The 22391-nt window shown below is 39.7% G+C and overlaps 1 protein-coding gene across 3 annotated transcripts in view; it reads left to right on the forward strand.

Annotated features, from left to right (window-relative positions):
* Positions 1–22391, forward strand: part of LOC140699574 (trafficking protein particle complex subunit 9-like) — a 133859-nt gene that overhangs the window by 93055 nt on the left and 18413 nt on the right. The window contains exons 1-2 of one of the 3 annotated variants that reach the window (XR_012077775.1): positions 15779–15904; positions 16435–16659. The exons of the other annotated variants lie outside the window; for them this stretch is intronic. The gene's annotated coding sequence lies outside the window, so the exon portion shown is untranslated. Of the gene's footprint in view, positions 1–15778; positions 15905–16434; positions 16660–22391 lie in introns of those variants that run through there. 3 annotated transcript variants of the gene reach the window in all.

A 22391-nucleotide genomic window follows, 5' to 3' on the forward strand; every position in this document is an offset into this window, starting at 1 on the left:
CGCAGTGGTTTTCGAAGTCAGGAGCATTCCTGCTCAGATACTGGCAGTGATGGTTGCTGGTTTTCAATGCAAGAGCCTAAATTTGCCTTCTTAGCTTTTTGGTTTTTTTATAGTGAGAGGGTTGAGTAGTGCTTTGCCAGCATGATTTTGGGGCAATTTGAGGGCAGATGTCGTGTACCAGCAGTGAGAAATTTCCATGCATTTTATTCTCTGGACATCACCAGGGTACATGTGGGGTTTGTGCCTGCAGGCTGGAATGCTGCAGGACTCCCTGATCATTCACCTTTATGTCCTGGAGCTGCTCCGGTCAGTGAATGATTTTCTGTGGCTTGGAGATAATGTGATCTGATGGAGATGATCAGATGTGCAGTTAAAATGCTATTACTTGAAATAAGAGTAACCTAGAAACATTTCTCTAACAATACAGGATGAGGGAGGAGGATTGGCTGAGCTGCTTGCAGTGGGGAGTCTTAGTTGACTCCCTCACCGTGACTCCTGCCAATATCCACCCCAGCCCTGCACAGTAGTCCTGCCGAAGCAAGCAAGCACTTTGCTCAGAAACACACTGAATTTCCTTGTGCCTCTCTTTGTTGGATTTTTTTGAAAGCACATTTTGCCCTTTGCTTAAATGCCATCCATGCTAGTCACCTCTTACACTCATTTTTCTGGCCTCGTCCTTAAATAGCTGCTGAATGGATGAACAGAATGTAGTATCTCCATGTAGTGGAACATTATTCACACGTAAGAGTGAATAAAAAAGACAAAAAAGAAGAGGAAAATGAAAAATGCCACCTGTTTTGGGAAGTCCACTTTGACTGTTCAACCCACCCTTTTCCCTTTGAAACCCAATCACTTATGCTCCACTCTACTCTTGCTGATAGTACTTACCACCTTCTAATAATCTTTAAAGTTTTCAAAAAAAAAAAAAGAAAGAGATGCTGATACCACTTCAAAATGTACAAGCCTTGATAACAGCATGTTAATTGAAAGGAAGCAGACACAAATGGCCACATATTGTTGATTTCAGTGATATGAAAAGCCCAGAATAGGCACATGCAGAGGCAGAGAGCAGGTGATGGTTGGAAGGAGCTGGTTGGAGGGGGATTAGGGAGTGACTGCTAGTGACAGGGGGATTCTTTGGGGGTGATGAAGTGTTCTGGAAATAGAAGGTGATTAGGACTGCACAACCGTGAGTGTGCAGAAGACTGCTGAGCACTGTCTCTGGGAGTGCCTGTTGTCGGGGCATCTTTATTTTTTTCTCATCCTGCAATGTGAAGAACCATCTTCTGCTCTGGCCGTTCTACTCCTGTGAGTGGTGCGGGTCAGAGACTTTGTAGAGTCATGTTTCTTTTTTCCCCCTGGCTGAATGTAGGCAAAAAAGATTTAAGCCTGAGAAAGTGCTCCATCTGCAGAAATGTCTTTTAGATTTGCCTGGTGTAAAAATCTTGAGATCTTTTAATCGTTGAGGCCAGTCTGTGGGGGGAAATACCCCGTGAAGCCTGGGTGAGCCGGGGAAGAGCCGCGCTTCTCTCCCAGACACGGGTGGGGATTGCACCCCCGTTCAGGCAGTGAAGGGCCCAGACCCGTGAGCAGAGTTGACAATTGTGAATATTTACGTGTATCCGCTGCTTCATCTTGGATATTAATTTCAAGCTGAGTCAGTTTGTGGCGGCAGCCTCATCCTTCATCAGGAATTTATAGTATCTGCTCTTTGAGGTGAAGACCTGACAGACTTGATTATTTAACAGTCTGCCTTGAATTGATATCTCAGATTCCTTTGTCAAAAGCAAACAGCAGAAATACAGAAGTCCTTTATTGCCAATGTGACCTGGAACGGGTTTAGTCTCTGCCTCAGTGGCCTTATCTGTGAGTGGGGAAGATGATAACAGTGCTTCCCTCAGAGGAGCTGGTGAGGGGAGAGTCAGAAGCACAAATGGAGGACTTACAAAAGATGCTCTTGAATGACCGAATTTAGTGCTCTCATCCTGGTGAGGCCTGAGGGGCAGAGATGTCAGAACAGAGCAGTCCTAGCCGGAGCTCGATCCGTGATGGCAGCTGTTATGATCAGTATCACCACTGTGCGTTATCAGGTAATTTTAAAACTTGGTAATATGAATTCTTGAATAATGTTAAAGGACTAGACATCTCAGATCCAGTTTACATAGTCCTCAAGATTTCTTCTGAGAAATGGATGGTTTTTTCCCCATCTTAAATCTTAGATGAGTCTCTAAAAAATTCTGTATTCCTCCATCTTTTTGCTTTAATTTTCCATTTCCTAAAAAACAATGTTTTTAAATGGAGTTAATGGGGACTGAACTGAGTGCCTCATGCATGCTAAGCACATACTCTCCCAAATGAGGTATAATCTCCTCCGTGATTTTTTTTAAAATTTACTTTCTTAGTTTACAGAGGTAAGAGGCCTCTAATTCTTTTTCTGGAGACTTGTCCATGAACCTGTAAATCTATAATTAATGGACAAAATTTGGTTTATTAAAAAATCATTAGAATATTCTGCAATTCATCCAAAAGGAAATGCTCATTGACTTAAAATGTTTCTCCTTTAAGGTGATTTCTCCTGTTTGGTCGAGCTTAATTTGTTAACAGCCATCCTCATCATCATAATGACCAAACTCGCTGTGAGTGGACACCTACCTAAGGCTAAAATGCTTTCCTCATGTTTTACTTCATAGCAGGTGTTTGATTGTAGGTATCAGTGTCTCCTTTTTTGCAGCTGAGGGATTGAGAGATGGGGCAGCTTGTCCCAAATTACACACAGCAGGCTGTGGCTAGCTCGGTGCTGGAACCCAGGCTGCACAGAATGCATTCTTAATTGCTCCTCTTATCAGCCTCCCGTTAAGTGGTTACCCGAACACCTGTGACTCCATAAATGGCCGAGTTTAGTGATCTCAGACTGATGAGGCCTTGAAAGGAGAGACACCATTGAGAAGTTGAGACAGAGTGGCAGAAATTAAAATTGTTCATTTTCACAAATTTTTAATTCTCAGGTAATTACATAAAAAGTTATTTTTTTTATTTTAGTGCTCTGTAAGCACTAAAAACAAAACATTAAAAATAATTATAGTGCAAAAGAGAAGTGAGCTCTTAAAGTCCAACCACTGCTAATGATGTTGCTTGTTTTTCTCTTGTGGCCCTTTTTGACAGAAATACTTACAAAGACTGAATTGGTTTTATGTAGTTTTAATATGGAAGAAAAGATTGTCAGTGAATATTGTAAGAAAAGTCTTTACTCTTTTCTTTCCTGTTGATGAATATGTACGTTATTTTCATGGCTTAAGTACATTTCCTCATTTGTGAAATTTGAGTAATATCGTTTAATTTGTCTGACTGTGAGAGGTAGATGCCTTGTATACAAAGAACCCAAGAGGTGCTTAAAAAAAGTGTGCTGTCACAATGACAGATATTTTAGAAGGATCAACTCTGAATACTAAAGAGTGTCGCTTATTTCTGATACATATTCAATATGTATTTGTATGATATATTTGAATATGGTTTAAAGTAACAAGGATTCATTTATTTTTTTTGGTGTAGTATGAAGTTTTAATGAAATCTGTATCATTCTAGTGAGACAGGGACTAGTTAAATTGCCTTAATCAGATGACCTTGAAGATTATTTACACAGAATATGTATTGTTACAAATCAGAATTTATGTTGCCGTGTAACCATCCACTCAGACATTTAAATTCGTGGGATTCTGACCAGATCCGTTAAGTTTAGTAAAATCCATATTGATCATTTTCAGGGAATAAGCTCCTCTATTTTGTGATTAAAGAAAATTTTGATTTTTTTCTACATTCTTAACAGGTTTAAATATCAAAATATTGATTTGACATGTCACTTTTTTAATAGAGAGAATAAAGCTCATGCTGTTTTATTATGTAAATAAATGTTTTTGTATGGCAACAAAATTGTATGATATCCTGGCTCTTTTAGTATTTTGCAAGATACTTAGATAACCTACTGTTGGAAAAATACAAACGTGAATTTTATGAATATAGGCCTAATACAGATCTGTTGGTTTTGGCTACAGTGCAAGACATGAGGCATAGGAGAGCTTTGCTGCTGATTGCCAGGAGGACAGATCCCATGTCTCAGTTTCCCCTCCTGTAAAATGAAGTGGCTGAACTGGATTCTTTCCTCTTCTAAGATGAGTTTCCATGAGCCTATGTCTTCTGTTTATATTCAGGAGTATTAGCAATATCAGATTAAATACTGAATATCCCTCCTTTCCCCCGAATCAAAGTGCAGCATGTGCTGCACTTTTATTTATCTGATTCTCGTTACTGATCCTACAGGCAATTTTTGTGTTGCATCTTTCCCGGTAACCTGGAAGGTCATTTTAGCCATAGGTGGCACTGTTGCACCTTCTTACAGTCTTAACTTTCCTGTTTGTAAAAGAAGGCTTAAACAACGTTATTTTATTTTGATTACTTTACTTAATGCTTCAGAATAGCCCAATGTCCATTATGTCTGTCTAACTGGAAAAGTTATTCTGCTTATATCTTAGATTTATTCTGTCATCTCACTGTGAACATTTCAGACTTGCTGTGCAAACAATAGCAAAATCGGGCTTTTCTTCTAGTATTAGAAACCAGTGAGCCGGGATTTTATAAAACAGCTAGAAGCGGCATCTGGAGGACCTTAAAGGTGAAAAGTGTATTGAGTTCCCTGAGTTTTGACCCCGCCGCTGTGTGTTAATTGGTGGTAGGAGATTTGGTACATATACGAAGGGGTGTAGTTTTTGATATGGTTTGCCTGCACGCGCTGCCACTGAGCCACTTGAGCCTGAGTCAGTTCGTTTTGAGTTTTTCCCTCGTCTGTGAGATAGGGACATTCGTATCTGATTTGTAGAATTGTGAGAATTAGAAATTATGTGCAGTGTTTACCACAGTGTGTATGTCAAGAGGGCTCTTAAACTTTAGCTGCTGTTTTGTGTGAAGCCATCATTTGAGAGTCTTTGGCAATTACTAAGAAACAGGAAAATAAGAAGAGATGGTTTTATGATGAAAGATATTTGAGGAGGTTCCATAGTTCCTATACCCATAATTTAGCATCAGCAGAGTCAGAACTGTTACACAGTCGCCCTAAACCAACGTTAAGCCACAGAATTATTTGTTACTTCATATATTTTGGGGTTTAAGGAGATCCAATACTTATACACATGTTGTCTCCAGCAGCCTACTGAGAGATGACACAAAAGAGTATACAGGCGATAAATGTCTTCTTTGTTACTGATGAAGCCACGTTCTCCATGAACTTCAAGGCTGTGGGAAAATGCGTGTCATGATACTGTGTCCCAGAAATACAGAATCACCCTGTCCCATGTAGCTCTGGGCCACAGCGAGCCTTCCCTTGAGAAGACCTGCCCTTTCATGCACAGGGCTTTCCTGCCATGGAGCTGAGCATCCCGCGTGCTTCCCAATGGTGACCAACACTGGAGTGAAAGGAAGGGTTTCACATGCCCTGCTTGTCTCCCCGGACTCACACCTCACTCTGTTAGTGTAATGAGTGCTAGCTGTGGGCCAGAGGCCAGGGGTGTGAATGGAGAAGCACTCTCCATGGCCCAGAGGAGTGGTTAGGAGACATCTACTCCCTCAGTTTAAACAGGTGGTTGGATGGAACATAAGGGTGCTCCCCAAGAGTGTATAAAAGGAGAAATAAGGATTTTATTTGGGACTTAGGCTAGCCAGGAAACACATAAGATGATTAGAGGGGAGACTTGTAAAACAATTTGATATTAAGTTGACATTTGTTGAACACCCAAAATGTGCTACATTCTTTTCTGAGAGTTTTACAGAAATGAATCCTTCAATCTTCTCAACAAGCGAGTAAGGAAGGTTTGATTGTTATCCCAGTTTTACAGTGTGGAAATTGAGGCACACAGAGGGTAATTAAGTTGGCAAAATCACAGAACTAGTAATTGGCAGAGCTGGTATTTAAACCCTGGCTGTCTGGTTTTGAGGTTCCCAGAGATGGGCTTTGGGTGTTTAGCATTATCGGCATCCCTGAATCTTTGTACCTCTGTGCATCAGTTAGCCTAGAAAGGACAGGGAAAGGAGTGTTACACAGGAGCTCATAGTCATGTCTTGGCCACTGTCCACGGAGAGTGCACCGTGATTGGCGTTAATTGACTTCTGGGCAGTAGATCTGTTCGTATAATAGAAATATACTCCATTGAATTAATCTAGAAACCCTTCCTGCTCCGTTTCTGTCCATGCTTGCCATGTGACTGCCTGCCCGTGATTGGGCCGTGGAGGAGAAAATGTACTCATGGTTGAACTCTGATATTTCAGTCTGGTTCATAGATTCACATCTTCTGTTACATTAAAAAGTTAAGTTTCTGGTTTTCTTGCATCAGTGTCTCATGAGTTTGGTTAATGTGAAACCAGTCCATGGGAGCCCAGGGATGATGACGGTATAATTTCTGAGCACGTTGAGGCACTTCTACCCGTGCAGACGTGGCTGGAGGATGTCCAGCTTCCTCACTGATTTTCCCCAACAGCATGGTCCTCTCCCACCCCTGGATGTGAGGTTGGGAGCTGTCTGAGTAGGCCAGTCAGAGGCCGAGTCCACCAATCAGAAAATGATGAAGTACCTGGAAGTGGGTTTAATAGAAGACAAGGGCTTCCAGGTTGTCAGATGGGCTGTTCGAGTCCATTTGGTGAAAAGCTGTCCACTGTCTGTGGTTGAGCTACTTCTTTGCTGTTGAAAAGTCTGGAGTAGATGAAGGGATTTTAAAAAGCAGAAAGGAGTGCTTTCAGGTGGTACGTCCACACCGGTGAGAAGTGATGGATGACCGCCTTTGTGAGTCATAGACAGTCTTACAAACTTCATAAAACAGCTTTAAAAGCTCTTCCATCTGAGTGCACTTCATATGGGGTCCAGATCATCACTGGTCACACTGTGAGGGCAAGTAACTGATAATGGCAGAAAGGACACGGAGGCATCAAAAAGGTCTCAGTCACTTTCCCTGTTTAAAGGATGCAGCACAGTGTAATATATTTTAGCTGGTTTTTCACTGAAAAGTTTTTAGTGTTTTCTGGGACTCCCCAGTGCCCCAAGGTTCCATGCAGCTGGGTGTCCCCTCAGTGCAGCTCTGTCAGCGCTTGCCCTGGGCTGACACGGTGTCACGGGGAGCAGGACGGTCAGCGTCCCCGGCTCCTCCGAGCTCCGTCTCCTCATCTGCAGAGCCGGGTTTCTCATCCGTGTCTACTTAGTAGGGTTGCTGAGAATCACACGTGATGCTTCATGTGTGACTTGTGGTTGTCTCTGTGATTGGCATATAGTTATTTGATAGAAACACTTGTTTTTTTAGTATAATTGTAGCACCTAGATTGCAGTGGTTTTTAGTCTGCATTTTTTATAACTTTATTCTTATTTTTAAATATGCACTTATTTTTATTTATTTTTTTTGGAGGTACTGGGGACTGAAGCCAGGACATTGTGCATGCTAAGCAGGTGCTCTACAACTGAGTAATACACACCCTCCTTTTCTGCACTTGAAAGTAAATATTGCTATACACAAAATAGCTCTTAAACACCATCATGGGACCTAGTCACTGTATAGACAATTGAACACGTATACTATTTCAATAGGAATAAATGTTTTTGAGACATACATTTCTGAATCTGTTAATGTGCTTAAAAACGATCATAGGTAGTGATAAACACGAATCTTTGATCCAGTACTTCTTAGAGTCTGTTTTGCCATCAAGGGAAATTACATTCTACAGCGAAGGCTAATTGGGTCTCTTTGATATTTGGATGGTTTAGCAGATGATGAAGGCTTTCAAAAGCTGACAGTTTTGTATTTTAAAGTAACTACAAAGTTACCTTCTACAATTTGTAAGTACTAAGCTTGTGAAGTGCCCAGTAATCCAGGGGGTATTTGTCTGTGTCTGTGTCTGTGTCTGTGTCTGTGTCTGTGTGAACGTTGGTGTGTGTGATTTCAGGAAGGTAGAAAGAAATTCCATATAGACTTCTGATACCTTTCTCCTCCATTTCAAGGTGTTGGCATATATTTACACTAATAAATTGATATTCAGTTGTCATTTGGCATATTGGGAATAAGACTTTCTCATACTTGTTTCAGAAGGGTTAGGGAGCATGAGCTTAGGAAATGGGAGGAGATAGAGGCAGGGAGGTTCTTTAAACTTTGTGCAGAATTAGAAACAGTAACTTTTCTCTTTTCTTCTAAAGTAAACTGGCACTGAATTGTAACATACTATTACTCAGAATTGCTTTTCTGATCAGATACAAGTACCTCAGATTTTTAAAGGCAACATGAATGATGAAATGTGTTTTAGCAGTTATTTTTTAAAGTAGTCTCTTTTCAAGTAAAAGGCTATAGCCTGTTCTTTCTTCCAGCGGTACAAGAAATTCTCATTGTTCTGTTGAAATGATCTATGTGCTTACTTTCTTTTCTTTTTTTCTTTAAGTGCTTTTTTCATTGTGGTTTGAATGAATGTTTAAAATTTCTGGTTTTTGATCTTTAGAACATGCTGATTTATCAGAACTGTCAAAAACCTGATTGTTCATTGCTCCTTGTTTGGTGGGGCACCCTATTGATTTCTGTTGTCTGTTAAAGAGTGAAATTCTTCCTCTAGCCTGCAGATCATTAAGTGAATGGTTTGCAGTGTGCCTTTAAAATTATTTGTATGCATTGAGCATGTTTGTCCAGTGAATTTTAAATTGACTCATTGTAATGACTTTGATTTGATTCTGTGGCTTTTGCTCCTCTCCACAAGAATTTGAATTCTCTGTTGCATTTTGTATACGTGTTCTTAACAGGGGAAGAAATTTTGCATATTTTACAGAGGTGGGTTTTCCTATCCCCTCTGAATGCCTTCTAAAATTGATACAATAAAAATCAGTTATTGCAGTGCATAATTATTTCATAAATTATTTTTTGGCATAATCAGAAACAATGACCAAGAATGATAATAAAAAATACGAAAACCTTCCTTCCTTTGAAGAATAGAAATCAGGTAGTCAGGCTCCCGCATGCTTTGTGCCTGACACACTTACTCTCATGTCATTGTGTATCATGATTCGGAGATGGTATTGTTTCAGGTTTATAGATTTTTGTTTTAACATTTGTGTTGAATTCTTTCTCCAGGCTGATGTTTCCTGTTGGGTTTGTGGAAAGAGTAGAAGGGAAACAAATACTTTGTTTTGTTTTCAGGAGGCCTGAGTTGATGGGAAAAGAGTTGAGGGTGGGCTGAGGAAAAGAGTGACACTCCCTCTCCTCCTGGCTGAAATTGATAAACAAAGAAATCAATTAAGTGTATCGATATTTGACCAAAAGAATTTAGCGAGCCCAAACTGGCTAGAAATACACAATGGAAATTACTGAATTCAGCTTCAGAATGAGGTGCTTTACCAAGTAGAAGCAGCTTAGAGCAATCAGAAAATCAGTAATATGATGAGATATAAATGGAATATTATATCTTTTATTGCTGAAACTTTTCTACGTTAAGTTGTGTAGAGCTAAAATTAAGTTTCAATCACCAGGAGTTAAGAGAGTGAGTGGTACTGTAGGATCGTTATTCACGGATGTGCCTAGACCCTGATAGAGTGGCTGAAGATGGCAGGAAAAGACCCACATCCAGGATTTTCATCCTAGGGTGTCCTCCATAATGGTTCCATGTGGAAGCAGATGATTGGGTTAACAAATTGTAACACACCCCAGTCGCCTCTGAATTTTAAGAAGAAAAAATATGCTTTGATACTGCTTTATAAGCAAGTTCCTGTGCATCCTCACTCCAGACTCCTTGCCTTAAAAATCAGAGACAATGCTTTGCTTGTGTAGTTGAGGTTTTAGATAGCACTCTGCTGGTTGTAAAGCAAGGACCGAGACCCTCAGCTATAAACGCTGGGCTTGTGTGTTGTTAGATAGTGTATTATCCCCAAAACAAGGACCTGGCTGGTCTGGTGGTCTGCTTTTTAATGAACATATCTAAAAATGTATCTTGTTCCCCTCACCCCATGACTTCCCTAAAGATACACTAATCCTTTGTACTCATTGTGTATTCTACAATCTCTGCCTCATCCTGTCTTTCCCGAATTTCCTCCTTACTATCTCACAACTGTTAACGAAGTTTTCCTTTGATTATACCCTATAAATATGGGAGCATTTGAGAGGCTCATGGAGATGGCTCCCTACTCCCTCTCGATTTCTTGACTTTTTCCACAGAGTCTTGAATAATCATTCCGTGTCAGTAAGACTTCTGCCAGCCAGAACCCACAGTTCCAGGTGAGAAGGATGCAGGCTTTATCTCTCCTACCGGAGGCAGAGACAGAAGAGAATTGAGATATGCTCCCCCGTGATCCCTTCCTGCCCCAGGTCTACTGCACTTCACTTGCAGCCTTCGGGCCTCTGCTCAGAGGGCCTCTGTCCCAGGACTGACCTCAGCGTTTTCTTCCCTTGTCAATATTTCCTGTGCCTTTCAGAACTTGGTCTCTTCTCTGCAATTCAAACCTGGCAGATGTGATGGTGGTCAGCGTGCTGGTGGGCAGTCCTTTGGGGACCCCCAGGAGCCATGCTGATTCTCCTGAGTCTCTCAATCGGGGTTAAAGAACAGTCCAGCACCGAAGGAAGCCCATTCTCGAGCGGTCAACAGATCATTTCATCACTTTCATTTTATTTTTCAATTTTTGATGGAGAAATTATTTGTAGCGAACTGTTCCAGATATTCGCCGCCTGCTTTCCTCATCACCATTCCTTGTTGTCTCTGGTGCTAGTTTTATAAACCAGGTTTCTTCTCTGGTCATTTCTGGCAGCTGGGCTTGCCGAATCCTTGATCTGTATTTGAAACAGAATGCTTCCTCGTGATGTCAAGGTGATTTTCCTATTTCTGAATATTTCGTGTACACTCAGCAACTGTTTCAAGTGAAATGCTCTTGTCCAATTTCGGTTAACTCACATTTGCTGATCTCCTGCTTTCATGCTGAGAGCAGTTTCTTTTTCCTCTAATAAAAGTTAGCAATTTGCATTTACTATGGAAGATACTGGCCCAAGGTCCTTTTGTTCTTAAGAGTTTGAATAGAATTCACCCATTAAAATGTACAGCGGTTTTTACTCTATGCCCAGAATTGTGCATCCCAGTCAATCTTAGAATATTTTCATCCCCCCAACAGGAAGCCCCGTACGCATAAACAGACATTCTCATCTTCCCCATCCTCCCCCAGCCCCAAGGAGCCAATTTTCTCTCTGTGGATTTGCCTGTGCTGGACATTTCATGTAAATCGAGTCACTTCATATAAGTGGAAACGTCTATTGTGACTGACTTCTTTCACACTGAGTAACGTTTTCAATGTTTGCTCATGTTGTGGCCTTAGTCACTATTCTGTGCTATGCTATTGCTGAATAACATTCCACTCTATGGCTGGGCCCCACTGTTTACCCATTCATCAGCTGATACGCATTTGGGTTGTTTCTGTTTTTGGCTGTGATGAGTAATGTCGCCGTGAACACTCATGTGGTATCATTTACGTGGATATTTGTTTTCCGTTCTCTTACGTGTGTGCCCAGAGAGCAGAATTGCTGGGTAAGTCAGAAACGAAATGTTCAACTCTCTGAGGCCCTGCCAGGCTGTTTTCCAAAGTGGCCACGCTGTGTTACATCCTCACCAGCAAGGGCTGTGTGCTCCGCTTCCTCTCTGTCCTCTTTAGTGCTTGTTACCATTTTTTTTTTTATTATACCCTATTGTAGTGAGTGTGAAGCGGTTTCTCCTAGTGGTTTTGACTTGATTTCCCTTACAGCTAATGCTATTGAACATCATTACATTGTGCTTTATGGACATTTGTATATTTTCCTTGAAAAATACCTTTTCAGATACTTTATTAACCTTTTAATTGAGTTGCCTTTTTATTGTTGACTTGTAGGTTATTTTTTTCTTCATTTTGAGATACAAATTCCTTACCAGATAAGTGATTTGAAAAAATTTTCTCCTCTGTGTTGTTGTTTCACTTTCTGGATGGTGCCCTTTGAAGCAAAGTTTTAAATTTTGATGAACTGCAATTTGTCTCTGTTTTCTTTGTTTCTTGTGCTTTTGGGGTATTATTTAAACTCTGAGGTATTTTATTTAAGCTTTTATATATAAAATAACTTAATTCTTAGGACCGTTATAGGAGATGGGTGCAGTTGTTGTCCCCAGTCTATGGATAGGAGACTGAGATGCAGAAAATTTCACTGAAATATCAGTGTCACATCTACCTAGTGCTGTGGGATTTCAGACCCTCATGTTTGTCCCCAGCATTTATGATCTTCACCACCATGCTCCACTACTGCCTGGAATCATTAATGAAAATGACTTTCATTTTTTGATTTCTTGTTAGTTTGTTTTCTCATTGGGGACCTCATCTCCTTATTTTCCTTTCGGATATCAGTGTAGATTTATTTTAGGTCTCATGTAGGCAGAAGCATTGCTATCAGTTAACTTCTTTATTACTCACTCTCCAGTGATGATTGTTGCTAGTTGACCTAACCAAGTCATGCTTAAGTCTTTCCTGCTAATGACACTAAAAACAGTCATGACTTATAGAATGCTCAAAGAAAGTACTTGATTGATTTTATTTTGCTACCCAATCAAACCAATCAAGTAAAAACCCCAGTGTTGACACAGACTATAAGTCCTCCAGTATAGGGTCACTGTCTTCCTTCTGTTTCATTTATTTGGTCACAGTGTCTGGATAGTGACTTGCTGTCCAGCAGTTTTGTGAGGATACTGTGCTCGTGAATCATTGTAAGGACAGAATTTTGAAAAAAGACTGTGTTGTTCATTTCACAAGGGAAAAGATAATATAGAAATACTGCTCAGATCTATTTTAAAATTAAACTTGGAATTTTGAGAAGAATTCAAGAAACCATACAAAGCTCTTTTTCACTAATTTTAGATCTATCTTAGACACATATGTTTACATAGCAGAGTAACTTATCAAGTACATTTGACAATAGGAGTGTAATATTGATTATTTGTTTTAGTTGAAATATTCTACCTGGGATAAAGTAATCAGTGCCCATAAATGAACAAATATGTTTGTATTTCTATGCAACATGGGAGCAGAGTTCATGTTTCTATATAATATGTATGACTGTGTGTTTTAATCTGTCTGTCAGTGTTTTTATAGTTTTTCAGCCATGTTGTAACTTCAGAATTCTTCTAACATATTCACTCCCGATACTACTGCAGTTTGTACTGTGTATCCTATCTTATGCATGGGATTCCACTGTCCCCTCAGTGAGGAATTTCCTCTCCTATTGAGCTAGTAGCAGAGTTAAAGGAACAGTGATTTCAAGGCCTTTGCTCTCCACGTGTTCGCAGTTGCCTGTCAATCACGATTTTCCCTTTCTTGTGTTTTCATTGTGCAATTAGAATTTTTGAAAATAATTATTAATATGTTTCACCAGTCTCCCTAGAAACTTGATGTGTTTGTGCTTTTCAGTTTTCAATTTATGAAAATTGTAAATGCACACTTGTTTTTAAGTAGTCCTTTTTCACTAGATATTTGTTTACCTCTTTATAGTTAAAATAATTTTTCCCAATGAATGAATCGGTGTGCATGTTTTAAAAGATACCTTACTTTTTATTTTTCTTATTCTAACAGGTATATTCGTTGTACAGAATTTAGAAAATAAGGATAAACACAATAATAACTTAAAAATGGCCTCTAATCTCACTTGTAGATACAGTTGTAATGTTTGAAATTGAGAATTACAAGTCCTCTCACTTTGTTCTACTCTTTCAAGTAAGTTTTGGTTACTGAGACCCTCGAATTCCCATATGAATTGTAGCAGAAGCTAGTCAGTTATTGCAGAGGAGCCCGCTGGGATTGTGATCGAGACCACGTTGTATGTGTGCTTCACTCTGGGGAGCACTGCCATCCCAAGAATATTGTCATCTGATCCAGGAATTTGCGTGGTTTGTCTTTCCAGGTATTTAGGTCTTCTTTAATTTATTTCAGCAATGTGTATGGTTTACATAGTATTATTTTACTTTAATTTTTGCCTTTATACTGAGGACAAGTGTGCAAGGTACCAGGATTAGAATTGTATTATAGCCCCGCAACTTGCTGCCACCATGGACGCTGCGGTCTCTCTTTGCCCTTTGTAAAATCTCGCACAAAATAGGACCTAAGTAACTCTCTCTTGAAAGAATGATTATATGATTGCTGGATGATGCTTGAGAGTCCTTGTGATGATGTCTTTTTCCCAGACTTTCCCCTCTTCTTAAATATGCCCTTTCTCTTCCTTTCCTCCAGCCTGGGTTTCAGCCTGCCTGTGGCATTGATTTTCCTTGTCTATGGACTCTTCCTTTCACTAGTTCCTGATAATGTTACATGTCGGCTGTGGAAACTTGCTAGATGTCAAGAAAGAGCAAATCCATTGCATGCTAGTATTTTTAGAGTGTGTTATTGAATTATCAATTGAAATTAAATCAGGCTGACCCATTGAGCCATCCCCTGAGCTCTTTTCGCCTTCCTACAGGTGATACTGCTCTCGTTGCTGCATGTGCCCTTCCCCCAGACTTAGTTTTGGAGTTGAGTAAGTCACCATCACTGGAGCCCTCTCTTGAAAAGATGAAGAGAGCATTTGCTCCTTCTCCCTGCTTGGGGACTTGGATGAGATGAGGTAACAGATAAAGAATGGAGCCCCACCTCATTCTGACCACTGCTCTTTCCGTTCATTTCTCCAGGGGAAGAGTACAATTCAAAAATATAAAGATTGTGAGCTAATGAAATATACAAGACAACCGATCATTTATTAAATACACTTTCATGCCAGAAACAAATGCATTATACACACAAAAAGCACATAAAGTACGGTAGTACTGTGGTTACAAACGTGGGCCGAGTTCGAGTCCTGCTCTGGAGTGACAAGTTCTGTGAGATGGAGAACTTGTAGGTCGGCTTAGCCTCTCCCGGACTTTTTTTCTGTCCTGCAGAGACAGGGCTCGCTAGTCATCCCTCCCCCGTAGAGGTGCTGTGGGTTGTAAATGATGCGCGTGGGCAGGCCGAGCACAGCTGCTCGTTCCTCGTAAGTGCAGGATAGCACAGCTTTTGCGGTTACGGCTTTATGATCGCACCGTGTAGACTCTCAGTGCTCCGAAGGGATGTCTTGCGGATTGGAGATGGGATTCTCACTTCTGTAAATACCCAAAGATTGTATTATTGAGCCTTGCTGATATAAATCTATTCTTTAGAAAGTACATAATGTAGATATATTTTTCAAACATGCATGCTTTTTGTCTTTTATTATTTATACTTCTAACCTCTCATCACGTGGTGTGACTTTTGATGGAATCCAGGAAACAGTCCTAAGCCACCTGCCTCTTCACACTTCTTCGTGATGGTTTTCTTCCTTGACTAGAAGAGGGTTTTGCATAGGAAATTTTGTTTGCTCCCCTTCTCTTGGAGTCTCCCTGTTTGTCTGCCCATCTCTCACCTGTCCATCTGACCATTTCTCTACCCACTCATTCTTCTAACTTGTTCCAAGAAGCACTTCAGGCAGCTTACAGAAGAACAGATACCAAATAAACAGGTGAGAAAATGGGGCCAAGTTCACAAATTGAGGCTCGGAGTTGAGCCTGTGTGAGAGTTGCAGGCGTGAGACACACGCCTCTGCCTTGTGACTTATAAGATAGACAGCATCAATGTGCCTGAGGCTCCCAGCACACACAGGGAAGCAGGATTTGTGGGAGATGCTCACTGGCTGTGAAATAAATAAGTGGCTTAGGAGAAGCCCAGCCTTTCCAACTACTAAGACTTAGGAGAATATTTTGAGTGTCTTCCAAAATCTGAGTATTGCATCTTTTCTTTTTCAGAGTTTTATGTATAGTTGGTTAACATTCTATAACTGGAAATTTCTCCAAAACTGCTGCCCACGTGAGTCCCATGACTCGGGAATGGGGTGGTTCTGCTCATTGACGGGTGTTGGCCAGAAACGGAAAATGACAGCCTCAAAGGAGCCTGGGATTTGTCAGTTATGTTTTGTCAGTGCTGTAGATTTCAGAAAATGCTTTTACCGTTTCTCTCCATCTGAGGAAGCAGCGTGCTCTCTTCCCAGCATAAGGAGCTCAGGGTCTCGGGATGGTGGGGGCTGACTGCACTGCCGTAAAGACAGCTGAGCTAGTCACTGCATGTGTGGTGCTTTCACGTAGCGCATTTCATGTTTTTTAAAAGGTTTCAACAGGTAGTTAATTAACTGAGTTAATTAACATTTAATAAACATGAGGCTTTTTTGAAAAGACAGTTATAGGGAGAATATAAGTTGTGAACACTTTAAAAATGGCTTCATTACTGAAATTTCAGTAAGGAAGATTCAGTTTATCTTATTTACGCCTCTCTTTAAAAGTAACAAAGAAACAAGACAGAAAAAGCAGAGGATTATTTCTGTTCTTCCTCTCGGTTTGCAGGTGCCCTCACCTCCAGTGGCATCCATCCAGACACCAGCACTGACACTGGCCGTGCTCAGAAATGCCTCAGCCCTGAAGACACAACTGACAAATAGAAGGGAGCCGCGGCCTGTTACAGCGGGTGCTCTCACTTTGTGGGTCCTTATGTAACTGCGTGGTGTTATTCAGGATCGCCCTTTCTACACTGTGTGACGGTGCTGCGGTGTCTCCTAGTTATTTGTTTCTGTAACTACTCATGTATTTTTTTCAATGTGTGGTACTAGACATCTAAAAATGCATTTTTCAGATGAAAAATAATGTGTATTTAATATAAAAGTCTGAAAAAAGAGTCAAAAGGGTCTATCCTGGTCCCAGTACTCAGAGATAATAATTAACACTTTAACATCTATTTTCTGTTCTTTTCATCAATGTGTATCAGCTCTGTCATAAAAACCAGCGAGCACTGTGTGCATGTTTACTGTGTGGAGACCTCCATTTTCCATTCGGCTTATTACACATTTTTCTACAATATTCTATCTCCCCTGACATGATTTTTAATGACCAGTATAGCATTCTGTTTTGTGGAGGCATCGTCCATTTTACTTTGTACTTAAGTAAACTTTTAAATTCCAAGTATACTTACTTGAAATTCTGAAAAGAGAACTGTGGTGGTACCTAAAGTCCCCTACTTCCCTTCCCCTTTTTTCCTGAGAGTAAAAGCTGCTGACAATGTGGAGTATATATTTCATGACCTTTATGCCTTTGTCATATATATATACACACATACATACACGTATATGAGAAATCTATGTATATGTGTGTGTATATATGCTTTATTGAAAAATAAGGCCATACTATATGTTTTCTGCAGCTCGGTTTATTCACTAACGTATATATCATAGACGTCCTCCCCCTCCAGACTCACCCGGTCCTTTCAGATAGAGTAAAGGGGTCTCCTGATGTGCAGGTTTGGTCTCTTGTGTAACGACACCTTTCGTGGGAGAGTACTGTGGACAAGGCCTTGGACCACGCCGAAACGCCGCTACTTTAGTGCCCACAGCTCGCCGTGATTTACCGCATCATTGTCTTGATGGTGAACACTTAAGTTTTCTCCATTTTCCACTGTCAGAAAGGGTGTTTGACTGGCATCCTTCTTGTACAAACATTCCTGTGATCTTGTATGAGTATTCCTTTAGCTAAGGTTTCTGGAAATTTAGTCCTTGGATGTGACAACTTCATACATCACAGGATCCTTTCAAGTGAATCTAGAAATTCCTTCTCCTGTGGGGAATGAAAAGATGTAGAATAAATTATGTAACCAATTCTCTATCGCTGGATATGATTTCACTTCAGCTTTTCTTCCCACCATTGTAAACAGTGCTGTGTAAATGTTCTGATGAGTACATCTTTTTGAACTGATTTTTTCTAAGTGTAACGATTCCTAAAAGTGGAGTTCAGCCTGTGTGCACACACGTTTTTCAGAGTTTACATATCCATTGACATGTCATCCTCCAAAAGATCGCTCACAGTTTGTTGTCTCAAAGATGGACACTAGCTATAATATCTTTTAAACATATTTGCCAATATGACGAGCAAAATGATTTTCATTATTTTAGTTTGCACTTGATGACCAGTGAGGTTTTGAGCATTTTTCACTCATTAGCCATATGACTTTTAAAAAGTGAATGATCCCTTTTGTCCTTTGCAAACATTTAAGTGGGGGAGCTTCTTGTTGCTTTGTGACAGCTCAATGTATATTATGAACATTAACCCCTTGTCTTCATCAACATGTATCAGAGAGCTTTTACTTGTCATTTCTTGCCTTTCATTTTGTTCAGTAGGTTCATTATTGTTGTGGCCCAAAATAATCTTAAGATAGTAAATGTCTTCTTTTTGGGTTTTATTCTTAGAAATGCTTTCTTATAATGGTATAAATTTCTTCTGTAGGTTTTTTTAATCTCTAAGATGGAGATGATAATGGTACTTGTTACAGTGAGGAGAAGCTGAATTGATATGAGCAAAGAGTTGTATTTGCTCTTATTAGTACTTTCTAATATTTACATCACTTTCTGTAATTTTTCTTGCGGTCATTTTGACTGGAATAGAATTTGTTTTTTCCAGGTATTCTCTGATTGTAACAAGACAATTATTAAATTCATACTTTGCTTTTTAATTTGAAATCTCACCTGTAAAAAATACTTATGTACACTACAGTCTCTTTTTGAGCTCATGATTTATTTCTGTCAATCTTACTTTCTTACTCTAGCACTATATCTTACATATTGTAAAAATTTATTTAATATATTACAGTGTGAATTTTTTGATTCTTTTTTCGATCCCTAAATTTCTTGGCTTGTATTATGACTTTATTATTCCTGAAGAATTCTAATATAATTTTTTCAAGTTAAAAAAAACAGATAAGTGTTGTCATGGGATTTTTTAGTAATTTTGAATTATCTTTAGGAGAACGTACATCTTAAAACTGCTTTCCTCAATACAATATGTTGATGTCTCTACTTTCACACTTCTTACTTTACCCCTCAGTACAGTCCTGTACTTTCTCCATGTACAACATGGGCATTGTTTTTGAGTTTATTCCAGATTATTGTTGATGTTTTTGTTAATTTTTTAAGTGAGAAATTTTTGCTATTATGTTTTTTAACTGTTAAAACTGACACCTAGGAAGGCAGATTCGGTTTGTAAATACTCACTTTGTAACTTCTCATTTAAAATTGTAAGTATTAAGTACTTGTTACAGAATCCTTTCTTTTCTGTTTTTAAAAATTTGTTTCCAAGATTCTCAAAATGGTCATAGCTAAGTAGTATAGGTGGGGAGACAGATGGAGAGAGGTAGTGTGGCTCATGTACAAACTGTGAGCACTTTCATGGCTGCCTTTATGCTGGAAAAGCTGCTGAAGAGTCCAGGTTAGACCAGGGGTGGCTTTGTATGCACTTGAAAGCCAGCTTTCCTGCCTGTATGGTGAAGCCTGGTAGATGTGGCAGGTAGATGATCAATGTCGAATGGAAGTTATTGGCTGCAGAGAGCACTGTGTCTGAGAACTGGAGACCATCGCCATGGGAAATGCTTGGTGCCAGGAACAATGCAGAGGAGCTGGGAAGCCTTGTGTTAAGGATTTTCCAGCCCTGGGAGTGGGAAGATCAGACTCTGCGTTCAGATCTGAGTTTGAATTCATCCTCTTTAGTTTACTTGTCCTCTGACTTTGGTCAAGCTATATACCCTCTTTCACTTCCTGTATTCTTGTCTCTCAAATTAGGAGAATTACAGCCTGCTGCTAGAGTGTTTGATCAGGTTAAATAATTTGTGTCTATAAGATGCCACGTACAGTCACAAGCTCAGTGAGAAATGGGCTGTCGCCTGTGCTTCTGCAACTCAGTGCTTGACAAGACATGGGGGAAAGCCAGTCCCTAATTTGTGTGTGATGCAAGTAAGAACAAAATTAATGTCTTGCCTTTCCCTAGCAGTATTCTTACAGCTTTGCTTCATTTACTTCTTTCCTCCTTTCCTTTCCCCTTTCCCATCCTCCACCAAAAGAGCCTCTCAGAAAAGTAGTTTCAAATTACTTTAAAGGTTGGCTCATCCTCATGAAATGATAGTATCATAAAAAAAACTGTGCACATCACAGAATATATTTTATTTGATTTACACACACACATGTGCATGCAAACACACACACACAAAATCAGTCTACCTCCCACTTGCAGAGGGAGAAGGTCCACTTTTTCTGAGTTTTCATTCACAGAGAGTGAGAACAATGTCTCTTACACAGACTTTCACCCGGCTTCGTGCATGGTGTTTTTAATTGAATTTCTGTTTGTGGCCATATATATAGTCTCCTAATAGAAGAGAGAAATTGGAGACATAGACATTCCGCTGAGATATTGGTGTCATCATATTTTAGTTGTAAAGGACTTAAGACAGCATAGAGTCACAACATTTTATGGGTGAGAATCCATGATGTTGTAACTTGGACAAGAACCTGGGTCTTCTGCCATCTTGTCCACGCGGGTGAAGAGGCAACTGGGCAGGGGATAGTAGGGATCCTTCCTGCTTCACTTCCATGTTCTTGCTAGCTTTCATTTCAGCTGCCTTTAGTTTATGTTCATGAGGCCACTCATGGGAAGGTCACTCTGTCCTGATAGATTGAGTTTCTTATCAGCAAAAAGCTCTGGACCCACTCATATTTCCCAGAGTTTTCTGCTGACCTGCTGACACTTTATATAATTGAGACCTAAGAAACTACTGAATATAAAATCCTTATTGTTATCATTTCCCCTCGAGTACCATAGGAATGGGGTGCTGTCTCAGGCTGTCTAAAGCCAGATCTGAACAAAGATAGGGTGATGGGCTGTGCTGCTGGACCTACACAGTCGAAGGGGATTTCCACCTTAGCTTTATAATCAGGCAGATTAGTTCAAATCTTGCCTTTACCAATTATTATCTTTGTGTCTTGGGGGAGAAACTGTACTTTTTGTGTCCAAATTTGTTTATCTGTAAATAAGTTCAGTATTTATTTTAAGGTTTCTGTTTTAGAATTGAATGAGCTAATTCCTTCATTTAACCTAAAATAGTGATCGCATGGTTCTATGCTGGTGCCTTGGTAGTTGATTACTAAGGGAATTGGCAGTGAGAATGGGGGTGGGGGACCCCTGGATAATAGAGCTTATATTCCAGGATATGCTTGTAAAAGACTGGATGTGCAGTGGATTTTTAGTAAATATCTACTCCTTTCCTAATCTGCATTGATGGTTTATATATCTTTATACAAATATATGAACAATTTTTATTGCAATTTAAATATTTTTGTCGTATTTACATTATGTAGCTATAAAAAATACGTGAAATAAAATGATTTGACTTTTATTTTCTTTTGAATAAGCAAAACAAAATAAAATAGAAAAGAAAAAAGTTTTGAAGGAGTAGAAATAATTTTATTTCTTTGGAATCAATTTCGTATAATAGGTTTTTTGTCGTGTTGTTAAACAGCATATAAAATTGATAGGTTGTGACATACTGGAAATGAGGAAACAGTGGAGACATACTACCTCTAATGCAGTCATTTTGTTACCAAGTCCAAACTCGTTCTGCTTGCTGCATGACAGGCCAATAAATGGGGAGATGAAATGTTGGAGTAAGGAATAGTGACTTTATTTGAAAATCTGGCAGACCCAGAAAATGGCATATTGATATCCAGTAGAACTCTCTTCCCCAAAGCAGAATTCTGTCTCCTTTTATACTAAAAAGCGGCGGGGATGTGGTTGGTTGTTGCAAACTTCTCGCTGTACGAATTGTTTCTCCTTGGAATCCTTTGTTCCTGCAGCTGTCCATGTGAGTCAAATTATGGTGCCCCCATAAAACCTCCAAATAAAAGAAAGGTTATCTATTTTACAACTTGCCATCTGTACATAAGTGTAGAAGAGCTAATATCCTTAAAGATCAGAGCCTGGAGAATAGGCTGTCCTGGATATTTCAGGCTAAAGGCAACTTTTTTTCAAAAGGTGCAGATAGCAAGTCGGAGCCTAGAAAACAAGGTACAGTTTTAAAGCCAAACAAACACATCTAACATGGAGTCAAATTTGTTCTTTTCTATTACAATTTCTTTTTCTAACTCATAAATAATTTTAGTAAGAAACATGAGAAATTTTTTTTATTTTTGCTTCTTAATAACGAATTACAACTACACTTTATTGAGCAGGGATGCTGTGCGTGCCTTGGGGTCACAGCAAACTCTTGTTGGGGGTGGTCGACCCTGCAACATGCCTGATGTCCTGTGTGTGTTGGTGAGGGTCCCCCTAACCAGGGGCTCTCTTCAGGAACCACCATATGGGCATTGACCTCTGGAGACCTCTTTTTCAGCTGCAGGAAATTTTTTCAGATTTTGTGATGGAAAAATCACTCCTGCTGCAGATAATCAGGGAATAAAGGAAGAGGAAAAGGAATTGAAGTAGAGTAGAAGAGA

The sequence above is a fragment of the Vicugna pacos genome, chromosome 11 (assembly GCF_048564905.1).
Source record: "Vicugna pacos chromosome 11, VicPac4, whole genome shotgun sequence".
Classification (NCBI taxonomy): Eukaryota; Metazoa; Chordata; class Mammalia; order Artiodactyla; family Camelidae; genus Vicugna; species Vicugna pacos.